General features: G+C 35.2%; 1 pseudogene; it reads right to left on the bottom strand.

Annotated features, from left to right (window-relative positions):
- Positions 1-2,135: 2,135 nt before the first annotated feature.
- Positions 2,136-2,591, bottom strand: LOC125910902 (40S ribosomal protein S11-like; annotated as a pseudogene).
- Between the last annotated feature and the right edge of the window lie 9,305 nt (positions 2,592-11,896).

Below are 11,896 nucleotides of genomic sequence, written 5' to 3'. Positions count from 1 at the left end.
GTTCCTTGTTACCTAAATTCTCTGTTTTCCCTGGATCAGTTTTTAGACAGGCAATATCGTTGTTTCCTGTACTCAATTTGTGTTCTTAGATTGCTCCTTTATTGTAACATCATTATTGCAGTATTACTGATTCTACTATTGCACATAGCACCCTATTATTATTTCTCAGTGCAATATTTTCTCAATTATATATCTGAGAATATCAATTAAATGGTTTTAAAGTGATACTCAAATAAAAACTATTTACTTCTAGGCCAACTATTTCATTTTTCATCTTATTTTTGTCATTCTTATTTTATTCTTATTTTATTCTTATTATCATTCTTATTCTTATTTTTGTATGTCCTTGATTTAGTAGCACTAGGCTATTTGTTCATATTTATAAATGAGGAGTCACGTTGATTAACACAGGTATGGAAACCTCTGCAGATATATATCTAGATATATCTAGATAGATAGGTAGATAGATAGATAGATAGGTAGGTAGGTATAGGTTTTGTTCATGCATGGCTTTGCTCTGCTGTCTCTGTGGATGTGATGACACATGCTCTTTGGTCAGCAAACTTTGTGTTAGATCGTATAGAAAACAAAAAGGCATGGGGCACCTGGGTGGATCCGTAGGTTAAGTGTTCAACTGTTAATGTCAGCTCAGGTCATGATCTCATGGTTTGTGGGTTTGAGCCCCTCATCAGGCTCTGTGCTGACAGCATGGAGCTTGCTTGGGATTCTCCCTCTTCCCTGTCTCTTTCCCCCTCCCACTCTCTCTCTCTCTCTCTCTCCCTCTCTCTCGCTCCCTGTCTCTCTCTCAAAAATACGTAAATAAACATTAAAAAGGAAAGAAAGAAAAGAAAAGAAGCAACTACAAAAAAATATATAACTCCTTACTCTGAAAATGGAGCATTTAGTTTATTTCACTACAGCGTGGAACCAGTTTTCCTTTTTCTTGTTGTGAGAATCTGGACTTGTGCAGGATCTGCTGACGATATTTATATCTTCCATGTGGTAAAATTCTTCAGTCTTATGTCTATTAATTTGGGGCATTTATTCTACCTTTGACAGGCATTTCCTACCTCCAGAGTACTTCTAGTTCTTTTAGAGATATAGTTTTACATTCCCCCATGTGCTCTATATGCATTTTTTTGGAGTAACAAACAAAGCATAGCTATATATTTTTTTCTCCAAGTGATTAGCCAGTTACTTTCATACCATATATTAAATGGGTCACTTTTTTCACTAATTTGAAATGCCGCTTTTATCATTTGCTTTGCCAGATGCTACTATTGAGGGAAACTGAGTAAAGGACATAAGGGTCTCCTCATATTATTTCTTACAATTGCATATAAATCTACAGTTATCTCAAAATAAAAGTTTAACTTAAAAAAAATGTTGACCTGAACGTTAAGTATTTAACTGCATGTTTACATTTGGGGAAAATTTTACTTCTTAATTTTTGTATTGCTTTAATTTTATGTCTAATTATATATTAGCTATAGACTCAGTATAATTTTTTTTTTTTTTTTTTGCTTTTAGAAGAAAAGCAGTCATGGGGCGCCTGGGTGGCTCAGTTGGTTAAGTGTCTGACTTCAGCTCAGGTCATGATCTCATGGTCCGTGAGTTCGAGCCCTGCATCGGGTCTGTGCTGACAGCTCAGAGCCTGGAGCCTGCTTTGAATTCTGTGTCTCCCTCTCTCTCTGACCCTCCCCTGTTCATTCTCTGTCTCTCTCTGTCTCAAAAATAAATAAACAAAAATTTTTAATTAAAAAAAAGAAAAGCAGACAGCAATATGGAAAAATATATAGAGAACACATAAATTATCAAAAAGTTTTTGTGAATAAACTATAAATTTCAGATGGTAGTAGATAGGATAGTTTAATACAGATGTTTAAAAAGATACAGATATAAGGCAAGTATTGTAAACATGCTATGTATTATATACCTTTCAATGCCTTCCAGATTGTGGAGTATAATTAAATACCAAACACAGAAACCAATGTCCTAAGATTGGTCAGAGTTTTGAAGTCTTTTGGAAGCTTTCAAATGTCTCAAAAGTGTTTTATTTGGAAAATTCTTTTTTTTTTTTCTTGACTGGAAAAATAACTTTATCTTCTTTGGGGCATGTGGGCAGCTGTCTAGTCTCAGAACTTCTGGAATCACTTCTTAGTGTCAGCATCCTTCGTGACTTTGAGCACATTGAAGCACACAGTCTTACTCTAAGGCTGGCACTCGCCCACTGTGACAGTGTTGCCGATCTGGTCATCCCTGCAGCAGGGGGACAGGTGCACGGACATGTTTTTATAGTATTTTTCAAAGCAGTTGTACTTTCAGATGTAATGGAGGTAAGCTCAACGGATAACAGTGGTCCTCCACCACACCACCAAGTATCCACCCTCAGATGGAGACATTACCAGTAAAAGGGCATTTCTTGTCAGTGTAGTTCCCCTCAATGGCCTTCTTGGGCATCTTGAAGCCCAGACGAATATTTTTGTAGTATTGTGGGAACTTCTCCTTGCCAGTTTCTCCAAGCAAGACTGTCTTATTTCAAAGATGGTTGTCTGTTTTCGGTAGACACACTCAGTCTAAATGTTTGCCATCTTCCCAGTGGCCGGCGAAGAGGCAGAAAAAACACCATAAAGAGTTCCCTTTTTTAAGAATCACTATATTATTTATTCATTGTATGTCTTTAATTTAAAGAATTAACTTTGGTAAACTTTTAAATTTTGTCAGTGTCAATACACTTCAAGAAGAAATCTTTATATCCCTTGCTGTGCGCTACTGTGATTTTGGAATTAGTATCTGGAAACCTATTTTCACTTTTTTTAAAGGTGTTAAAAATAAATCTTCTAGTCAGAAAAAAAAAAGCCTCATGGTTAAATGAATTAAACTGTCCTCTGTACCTAGCAGGCACCATAAATAATCCATTAAGAGTTTGGGGAACTTCATTTCCACATACCTTATATTATCTACCACATAGCAGATTTACTACATCACCCTGGGTCCTAAAAGACATGAAAGCTTCAAGGTCTGAGTCAATACAAATAGATACAGCAAAAGTTAGTTAATTCAGGCATGTATTAACTAGGAGTTAACAAGTGTTCTTCATCACATTCAATATGCTAATTTTTTGAGATTAAAAATATGTTTTCTGTTTGGAAAACTCAGAACTCATTTAAACTTAGTTTAAAATGTAAGAAGACCATAGATAAAAATATTACTTAAAATAACAAGAGCAGAGAAAAACAAAACAAAAACAAACCAAACCTTGTAGCAAAATGAAATACCTACTGAAATCTTTTCTTCATGATTACATGAAAATCATGTAAGAAAGCTGAATTACAGTAAGTATTATTTTAAAAAAAATGATTCATCGAGGGTGTTATCAGTCTTTACTTTTAGAACAACATTGCAATAACATTCTGAAGAGCAGGTAAAGATAAATTTTGGAAAGCCAAAACCAAAGTTCATCTAAGGAAAATGTAAGGAAATTCATAAACAGAAATGTTTTCAGCATTCCAAATACCCGTGTCCTTTAGTACCCTGGAACGTTGTATTGTTTTTTAAGTACTTTTAAAATTTCCCTGACCTACATGTACCTTCCTCTTAATAGCCTTATGAGGTGATTAGATAGAATAGTCATTATCACACCCATTTTTTTATTTAATTTTGATATTGTTATTTTTTTAATTGAGGTATAATTGACATAACATTGTATTGTACAATGTAATGATTCAATTTTGTATACACTGCAAATTGACCACTACAATAAGTCCAGTTAACATCCATCACCATATATTTTTATAAATTTTTCTCTCACGATGAGAACTTAAAAGATCTCTCCTAGCTACTTTCAAATATTCAGTATGGTATTATTAACTAAAGTCACCAAACTGTACATTACATCCCCATGATTTATTCATTTCATAACTGGAAATTTGTGCCTTTGACTCCTTTACCCTTGTTGCCCACTCCCACCCCTACCTCAGGCAACCACCAATCTTTTTCTGTTCTCTGTATCTGTGAGCTCAGTTTTGTTTTATTGTTTGTTTGTTTAAGACTCCACATTTAAGTGAGATCTTGTGGTATTTATCTTCTGTCTGCCTTATTTCACTTAGCACAATGCCTTCTGGGTTCATCCACGTTGTCACAAATGGCAAGATTTCATTCTTTTTTATGGATGAGTAATATCTGTGTGCGTGCACATGCCACATTCCACGTCTTTATCCATTCATCCATTGATGCACATTTAGATTGTTTCCATGGTTTTGGCTAGTGTAAATAATGCTGCAATGAACATGTAATCTGTCTTGCTGAGTTAGTGTTTTTGTTTTCTTTGGTACATTTTATTTTCTTGGGGAATTGCTGGATCATATATGGTAGCTCTATTTTTAATTTTTTTGAGGAACCTCCATACTGGTTTCCACAGTGGATGCATCAGCTTACATTTTTACCACCAGTGCTCAAGAATTCCCTCTTCTTCACATCCTCACCAACACTTGTTGATTTTGCCTTTTTGACAATAGCCATTCTGTCAGATGTGAGGTGATATTTCATTGTGGTTTTGACTTGCATTTCCCTGATGATTAGTGATGTTGAATATCTTTACATGTACTTGTTGGCCATCTGGATGTCTTGTTTGGAAAAAACATCTGTTCAGATTCTCTGCTCATTTTTTAAATCAGATTGTTTGGGTTTTTGCTATTGAGTTGTGTGAATTATTTATATATTTTGGATATTAACTTCTTGTCAGATATATGATTTGAAAGTGTTTTCTCCCACTTAATAAGTTCCTTTTCATTTAGTTGATGGTTTCCTTTTGTGTGCAGAAGGTTTTCAGTTTAATGTAGTCCCACTTGCTTATTTTTGCTTTTATTGACTTTATGTTTGGTATCAACACACCCATCTTAAATGAGAGAAAACTAAGAAGTTTGTCACTGAAAGACTGAGCCTGGAACCCAAATATTTTTATTCTAAACCTAATATCCCTTACATCTCAAGGTGCTCTCAAAATTTTAGATACAGATAAAACAGTATGAGACAGCCTCAGGAACATGGAGGAAGCTTCAATTTCCTCAATATGTATTATGTGTTCCTCACAAAATTTTATCTGGCTCTTCTGAATAAACCCCAGAAGCATCCTCATTTATGAAACCTTTACTTGATAATAGGTGGCACATAAGTTTGTAAAACATAAAATATCATTAAAATGTTTTGAAATAATAGTTACTTCCTGGTTGATTTACTTCATGAATTTTTCTTTTGGGTATTAAGTACCATGTTGCTAAACGTCATGATCTTACTACTTAACCCCAAATTAAATCACACACAATTAAATTGACCCAGATCTTCAAAACATCGGGCACACCCAGATTCAGAAATGATATGCATTCATCAAATTTTAGAATTTCTTTAAAATATTGATTTCATACAAAGATAACAATCTTATCTAAGTAAAGAACAATAAATGGGGTTTTGTGTATTAGTGATTCTGAGATAGGACTTTCAGTTACATTCACACGTAGCACATATGTGTTAAAATAAGCGTAGGTCATACAAGGTGTGAGATTGTACTCCTAACAATGATATTTGCTCGATTCCATGTAATTTAAAAGGGATTGAAAAGATGTGTATCAGTTCTTGCTTTAAGAATGCTTATTTAAAAAAAAAATGATTTAATACTAGCCTGTTGAGCCTTTTTGTTTGTTTTTTATTCCCCTAGGACCCAAACATTGTATTTCATTTGCAAGAGAGACAAGGATAGTAGCATTTGTTGCTTACCTAAGTGCCCAACCACTTTATAAATTTTCTGCATTTTTTATTATATTTAAACATTCCAGTGATACCTGTCCCTTTTCCTTAAGAATGTTTCTTAACATATTATGGATCAATTTACCGAAAGAGTCAAGAGTCTATCTACTGGGAAAGCATTTCATTCTTTAGGTAGCTACAAAACATCACCACATTAACTAAACCCGTGGGTGGCCTCAAATCCTGAACAAAATTGCCACAGTGCTGTTTCTAAAAAGAGATAGATAGATCACCTTTCAGTATATGAGCAATGAGTATTGATGTGTATTATTCACTTTAATTGTTTGCCATCTAAGTGCCAGTTTCCACAGGTGGAGAGTTGGTGGGTAGGTACACAGGTACACAGGAAGGCTTGTGAAATGACAGCTGGCTGCTGCCGACTGCTCTGTGCCAGTTAACAGTTTTTCTGGAATTGATTGGAACGAATACACGGTGAATTTATCTTCTTAAGAAAATATGACATTCTGTTCTAGATAGATTTTAAAAACAAACAGGTGCTATCAGAAATATTTCCCAGGTGGAAACTATTTTGCCTAAAGGATAAAAAAATCTAAAATGAAATGTGGTAATTTTTGATGCACTAAAATGACTTCTGTTAGTCACAAATAGTTATTTTTTTATCCTGAATAATCCATATTAAATAAAAATTAAACAAGCAGTGCCTCATGTAGGAAGCATCCAAAAATGATACCCACTCATTTTATGACTTCTTTGAATGTACTCTTTTTTAAAAGAGGAGGCAGGGGTGCCTGGGTGGCTCAGTCAATTGAGCGTGCGGCTCTTGGTTTCAGCTCAGGTCCTGATCTCACCACAGTTTGTGGGTCTGAGCCCAGCATCAGGGTCTGCACTGACAGTGTGGAGCCTGCTTGAGATTCTCTCTCCTCCTCTCTCTCTGCCCCTCCCCCACTCACACGCACACGCGCGTTCGCGCTCTCTCTCTCTCTTTTCTCTCTGTCAAGATAAATAAATAAAGTTAAAAATAAATAAATAAATAAATAAGGGGGCCAAGACTGTTGTCCTTTTGGACAACAAAATTGAAAAATTGAAAGAGAAACTGAAATTTTTACAACCTAGACCTGGACAAGAATAAAGGAATATTTAAAAAGAAGAAGAGAAACTCTCATGTTTATTTCTTTATTCAATCAACTAATGTTTGCTGAGCACTAGTAGAGTACTACTAGATATTAGACATGGCTTAAATACCAATATAAGCAAAATGATACGTCAAAACCCAACCCACAAGAATGTCACAATAAATGAACAAACAGCTCTAATACAATATGAACACATAAAGAATGTGCTCAGGAAGAAAAAAGAATGATCAGTTAACTCTGTTAGTGTGGGTGTTGATGAATGTTTTACATTAGAAGTGACACAGAGCTGAGTCCTTTAGGACATTTGCCAGGATAAACAAGGAAGGAAGAGAATTGTGGGCAATGGTCATTGCATTTATAACATCGTGAAATAGAGCAAATGTCACTGAGAGAACTATTAGAAAAACTTAATTTCAGAATTGTGCATATGATGCATTGAGTCTGACATCCTCATCCTCTCTGGTATTAAGGGCCATCTTTTTAAACAGTTTTATAGCAGCAGGGATGAAAAGGATACTCTCTGGGTGAGATTTCCTATAAAAGAATTGATGCTCCACTATAAGGGTCCAAACAATACTTCTGAGAGGCCTGCCCACTCAGTTGACATTAGACATCCATATCCATGCACTAAAATCTGGTATTAATTTCTTACAACTCTCAGGTTGCCCTTGACATACACTTCCTCTTTTGTATGCCAAACACATCCTTGTATACATACACCCAAATACACAGAATGAGGAAAAGAGAGATCCATATCTAGAACACTGCTTTCTTTAAAATGTCATCAGATCTGAGATGGTTTAGTGTGAAATCTTTTTCCATGGGACACCTAAATGGGTTTTCATAGGTCAAGCCCACAGAAACATCCAAATCAAAAGAAGTTTAGACTATCATTCTAATGAAGTTAGTTTCCTTCTTCTCACTTTACATTACTAATCACTCAAGATGTCAGGTCTCATTAACACATGGAATAACCAGTTTCACCTCTTTGTATCATCAGTATTTATTAACCTTCGTGTGTGAAAAAGATACTTGTAGTTGAATATGTTTAGGGAACACTGGGTTAAACACCATTAAATAGGTTTCCTTATCACAGAAATCACAGGACTTTTACTATGCTAATATGTTAGTACAGATTATAAATCTTTATGAGGGGTGATATATAGTAGATGGTGGTTCCCCCTTTGGCAGAGAAAGTGAGTGGGCTAACGTTCCTTAGAAACAGACACTGGGAATGAGTTCACTGTTGACCTCTTAGCTTTCTTCCCATTAGCACATCCATTGACCACATAAATTAGCGCCAAATCTCATTGTGATTAATCATCTCCACACTGTACCTATTTGTCTTCAACTATGGATGGTAATAGTATATAAAATGGAAAACATTTGATAAGTTGTTTTCAAGTATACTGAATAACAGTAGAACAAAATTCATGTTCTTAGATTTTATAATAAATGGGTCCCTCCTAGTAAATGATCTCTGTCCTTACACTGTTAAAGTCACATTAGTTCAGCTGAGTGAAATTCCCTGAGGCAAAAAACAGTAAGTGGCCATTTTCTCATTCAATCTCATGAAGCCGACCTTCAATAAATATGATACCTGAGATTGATAGCTATTGCTGATAAAGGTAAAAAGTAGTGGTGACTTATTTTTTCCGAGGGGGCATGCATGTAAAATATTTTTGATTTATTAAAAATATACAGTTGAATAGAATAAAATGTTAGTATATATAATTCCTAGGAAAATATGCTTTGCAGAAAAATTGGCAGATATTCACTTTGTGCTCTAAAACTTACATTCTTCATAGATTAAAATTATATCTAATTAAGAATTAAATTCTCATGAAATTCAAGTGCTTATTTATTCCATAAATTTATAACCTTATTCTTTATTTTTTTAATGGTTATTTATTTTTGAGAGAGAGGCAGAGAGAGTGTGTGCGGGGGATGTGCAGAGAGAGAGGTGGACAGAGGATCCAAAGCCGGCTCTGCCCTGACAGCAGAGAGCCCAATGTGGGGGTCGAACTCACAAACCATGATATCATGGCCTGAGCCGAAGTCAGATGCTCAACCAACTGAGCCACCTAGGCGCCCTAGAGCAACCTTATAACCATGGCATTGTATATGTGTCATATCAATTTATCTCTAAATAAGTAATTTATATGTGTTTTAGCTTTGTCTGAAGTTTCTTAACCTCCTATAAAACTGCTTTGTCTTGACCAATATTCATATCTTACATCATTTTCTCTGGAAATTCGTGCAGAATAATTAATATCATTCTATTCTGCAATCTTCTTTGTGTATCAGCTAATAATAAACAAGAGAATTGGCATTTGGAAAAAAAGGAGCAGCATTGAATGAGGTCCCCTTTTGTGTATCTCTTCACCTGGACACAAACACCAGTCGTTGACAACTGGGGTGGCTAAAATTCAGAGAGGGAATCCACAGTGCTTCTAGCAGGAAAAAACAGAGGACAGAGTTTTTAGGGTGACCACAGAAGTTGGAAAGAAAAGGAAGAAATAAAAGGAGAGAAACAGAGAAAGTCCCATGTTGTGGATATAAACTCTGCCCAAATCTCTGGCTGACCCCCTAAACTATGCATGTGTGGGCCAGTTTACCAGGATCCCAGCCAAGCCAAAAAAGCTGAACAGATTTCAGTGCTATTCATCAAAAGGAAGCAGGGTTGGGGATAAGGTTCGCCAAGTTAACTGCTTGTTAGAAACAAAAGCAAGCAAATTAAAAAAAATCAATATCTTCTGAGAAATAGAATCTATTGTTTGTATCACATCCAATACCTAGGGGTTCAGGATACAATTGAAAATTATTGAACTTGCAAAGAAACAGGAAAATGTGGCCAATACTCAAGAGAAAAGGCAATGAAAAGATATCAGTCCTTAAGGGTTTCAGATGTAATAACAGGCAGAAATTTTAAAGTCATTAGTGTATGCTCAGGAAATATACTTGTGGTGAAGGAATAAATAACAATCTCAGCAGAGAGTTGAAAGCTATAAAAAAAGAACAAAATGGAAATTCTGTAATTAAAAATTACAATTACTGAAATATAAAAATTAATCAGAGGGCTTATAACTAGATCAGAGATGACAAACTATGGGTCGCTAAGTCTGACAATAGAGCAATAATATCGATTCAATCTAAAAAACAGAGAGAAAAAAAATAGAAAACAATTACAAACATATCAGGGACATGTGTAAGAATATCAAGAGTTCTATCTGCATGTCCCAGGAGAGAAAAGAAAGAAACTGGAACAGAAAAAGTTATGGCCAAAATATTTCCAAATTTATTTTTTAAATTACAAATTGAAGAAGCTTAGCAAACCAAAGAAAGGTATAACTGAAGAGCCTTTCCAGTTCCATAGGTAAGGAGCTTGGAAGTCACCACTTCCTCCTAACAATAAGTAATAAGTTGGAAAGACTGAAAATCAACAATCCTTCTTGGATCTTTAAGCAAGGAAAGGACACAGTCCTTCCACTGCCCTAAGATTAGAAAGAAAGACAGGAAAATATAGGGAGTCATAGCTTACCAAAACAGACACTCATGACCTGAAACTACCCAAGAAATAGTGCCAGGGTAGGAAAATCTGAACTCTGATGAATTGCTGGAGGCCCAATGTTGACCACTCTGATAACTAAAAACGTCAAGAGGACCCAGTCAAAGGGAGGACCCCACAGTCCTATGAGACTCACCCTCAAGAGCTCAACCAATTCCCATAGTAAATATCAGAGAATAATCCTCTCTTGCTTTCAGCTGGGGCAGAGAAGAAGAATCATTCTGAAACACATCAGAACATTCTTGTTCTTAAGAATGCTTGCCCTCAAGGGAAACTGGTTAACTAGAGCTAACTTTTGGTGTATTATCAGAGCTTAACTGACCCAGGGAAAGAAAATGTGTTAATAAAAAGTGGCATGCTCTTCTATCATTAAAGTTAGTTAGCAGGTTAATAAAAATTCACATGGAAAAAATGATTTAGAAAAGCAAGTTAAAATATGATTTCATTCTTATGAAAAAAGTACCAAATGAGTGTATATGTGAAATGTTTAGAAAATTATACAGTGCTTTCAATTGATTATCTCTAAACAGTAAGATTATGGGCTCATTTTGCTTTTATTTTTTTTTAAGATTTTATTTTTAAGTAATCTCTACACCCGATATGGGCTTGAACACAACCCCAAGATCAAGAGTCTCACACTCTACTAACTGAGCTAGCCAGGTGCCCTTCTTTTTGCGTTTAAAAAAAACATTTTTTTATTTCCTATTTTTATTTTTATTTTTTTTGAAAACATAGTGAGTTTTTATTTTGCTTTGTTTTTTTTAATATGAAATTTGTTGTCAAATTGGTTTCCATAGAACACCCAGTGCTCATCCCAACAGGTGCCCTCCTCAATACCCATTACTCACCCTCTCCTCCCTCCCACCCACCATCAACCCTCAGTTTGTTCTCAGTCTTCAAGAGTCTCTTATGTTTTGGCTCCCTCCCTCTCTAACCTTTATTTTTTCCCTTCCCCTCCCCCATGATCTTCTGTTAAGTTTCTCGGGATCCACACAAGAGTGAAAACATATGGTATCTGTCTTTCTCTGTATGACTTATTTCATTTAGCATAACACTCTCCAGTTCCATCCATGTTGCTACAAAAGGCCATATTTCATTCTTTCTCATTGCCACGTAGTATTCCATTGTGTATATAAGCCACAATTTCTTTATCCATTCATTAGTTGATGGATATTTAGGCTCTTTCCGTAATTTGGCTATAGTTGAGAGTGCTGCTATAAACATTGGGGTACAAGTGCCCCTATGCATCAAGTCATACAGAGAAAGACAGATACCATATGTTTTCACTTTTATTTCCTATTTTTAATGAATAGTTATCAATGTGCTTATTTTATAAGAGAAATAAATGAAACAAAATCATTGTTCTTAAATCTTTTTTTAAAAAACAAACTCATGTCCACAGAACCAGTTGTAAGACTGAGAAGATTTATTA

Source organism: Panthera uncia (assembly GCF_023721935.1).
Source record: "Panthera uncia isolate 11264 chromosome C1 unlocalized genomic scaffold, Puncia_PCG_1.0 HiC_scaffold_3, whole genome shotgun sequence".
Taxonomy (NCBI): Eukaryota; Metazoa; Chordata; class Mammalia; order Carnivora; family Felidae; genus Panthera; species Panthera uncia.
This window is presented reverse-complemented; position numbering and strand designations above follow the sequence as displayed.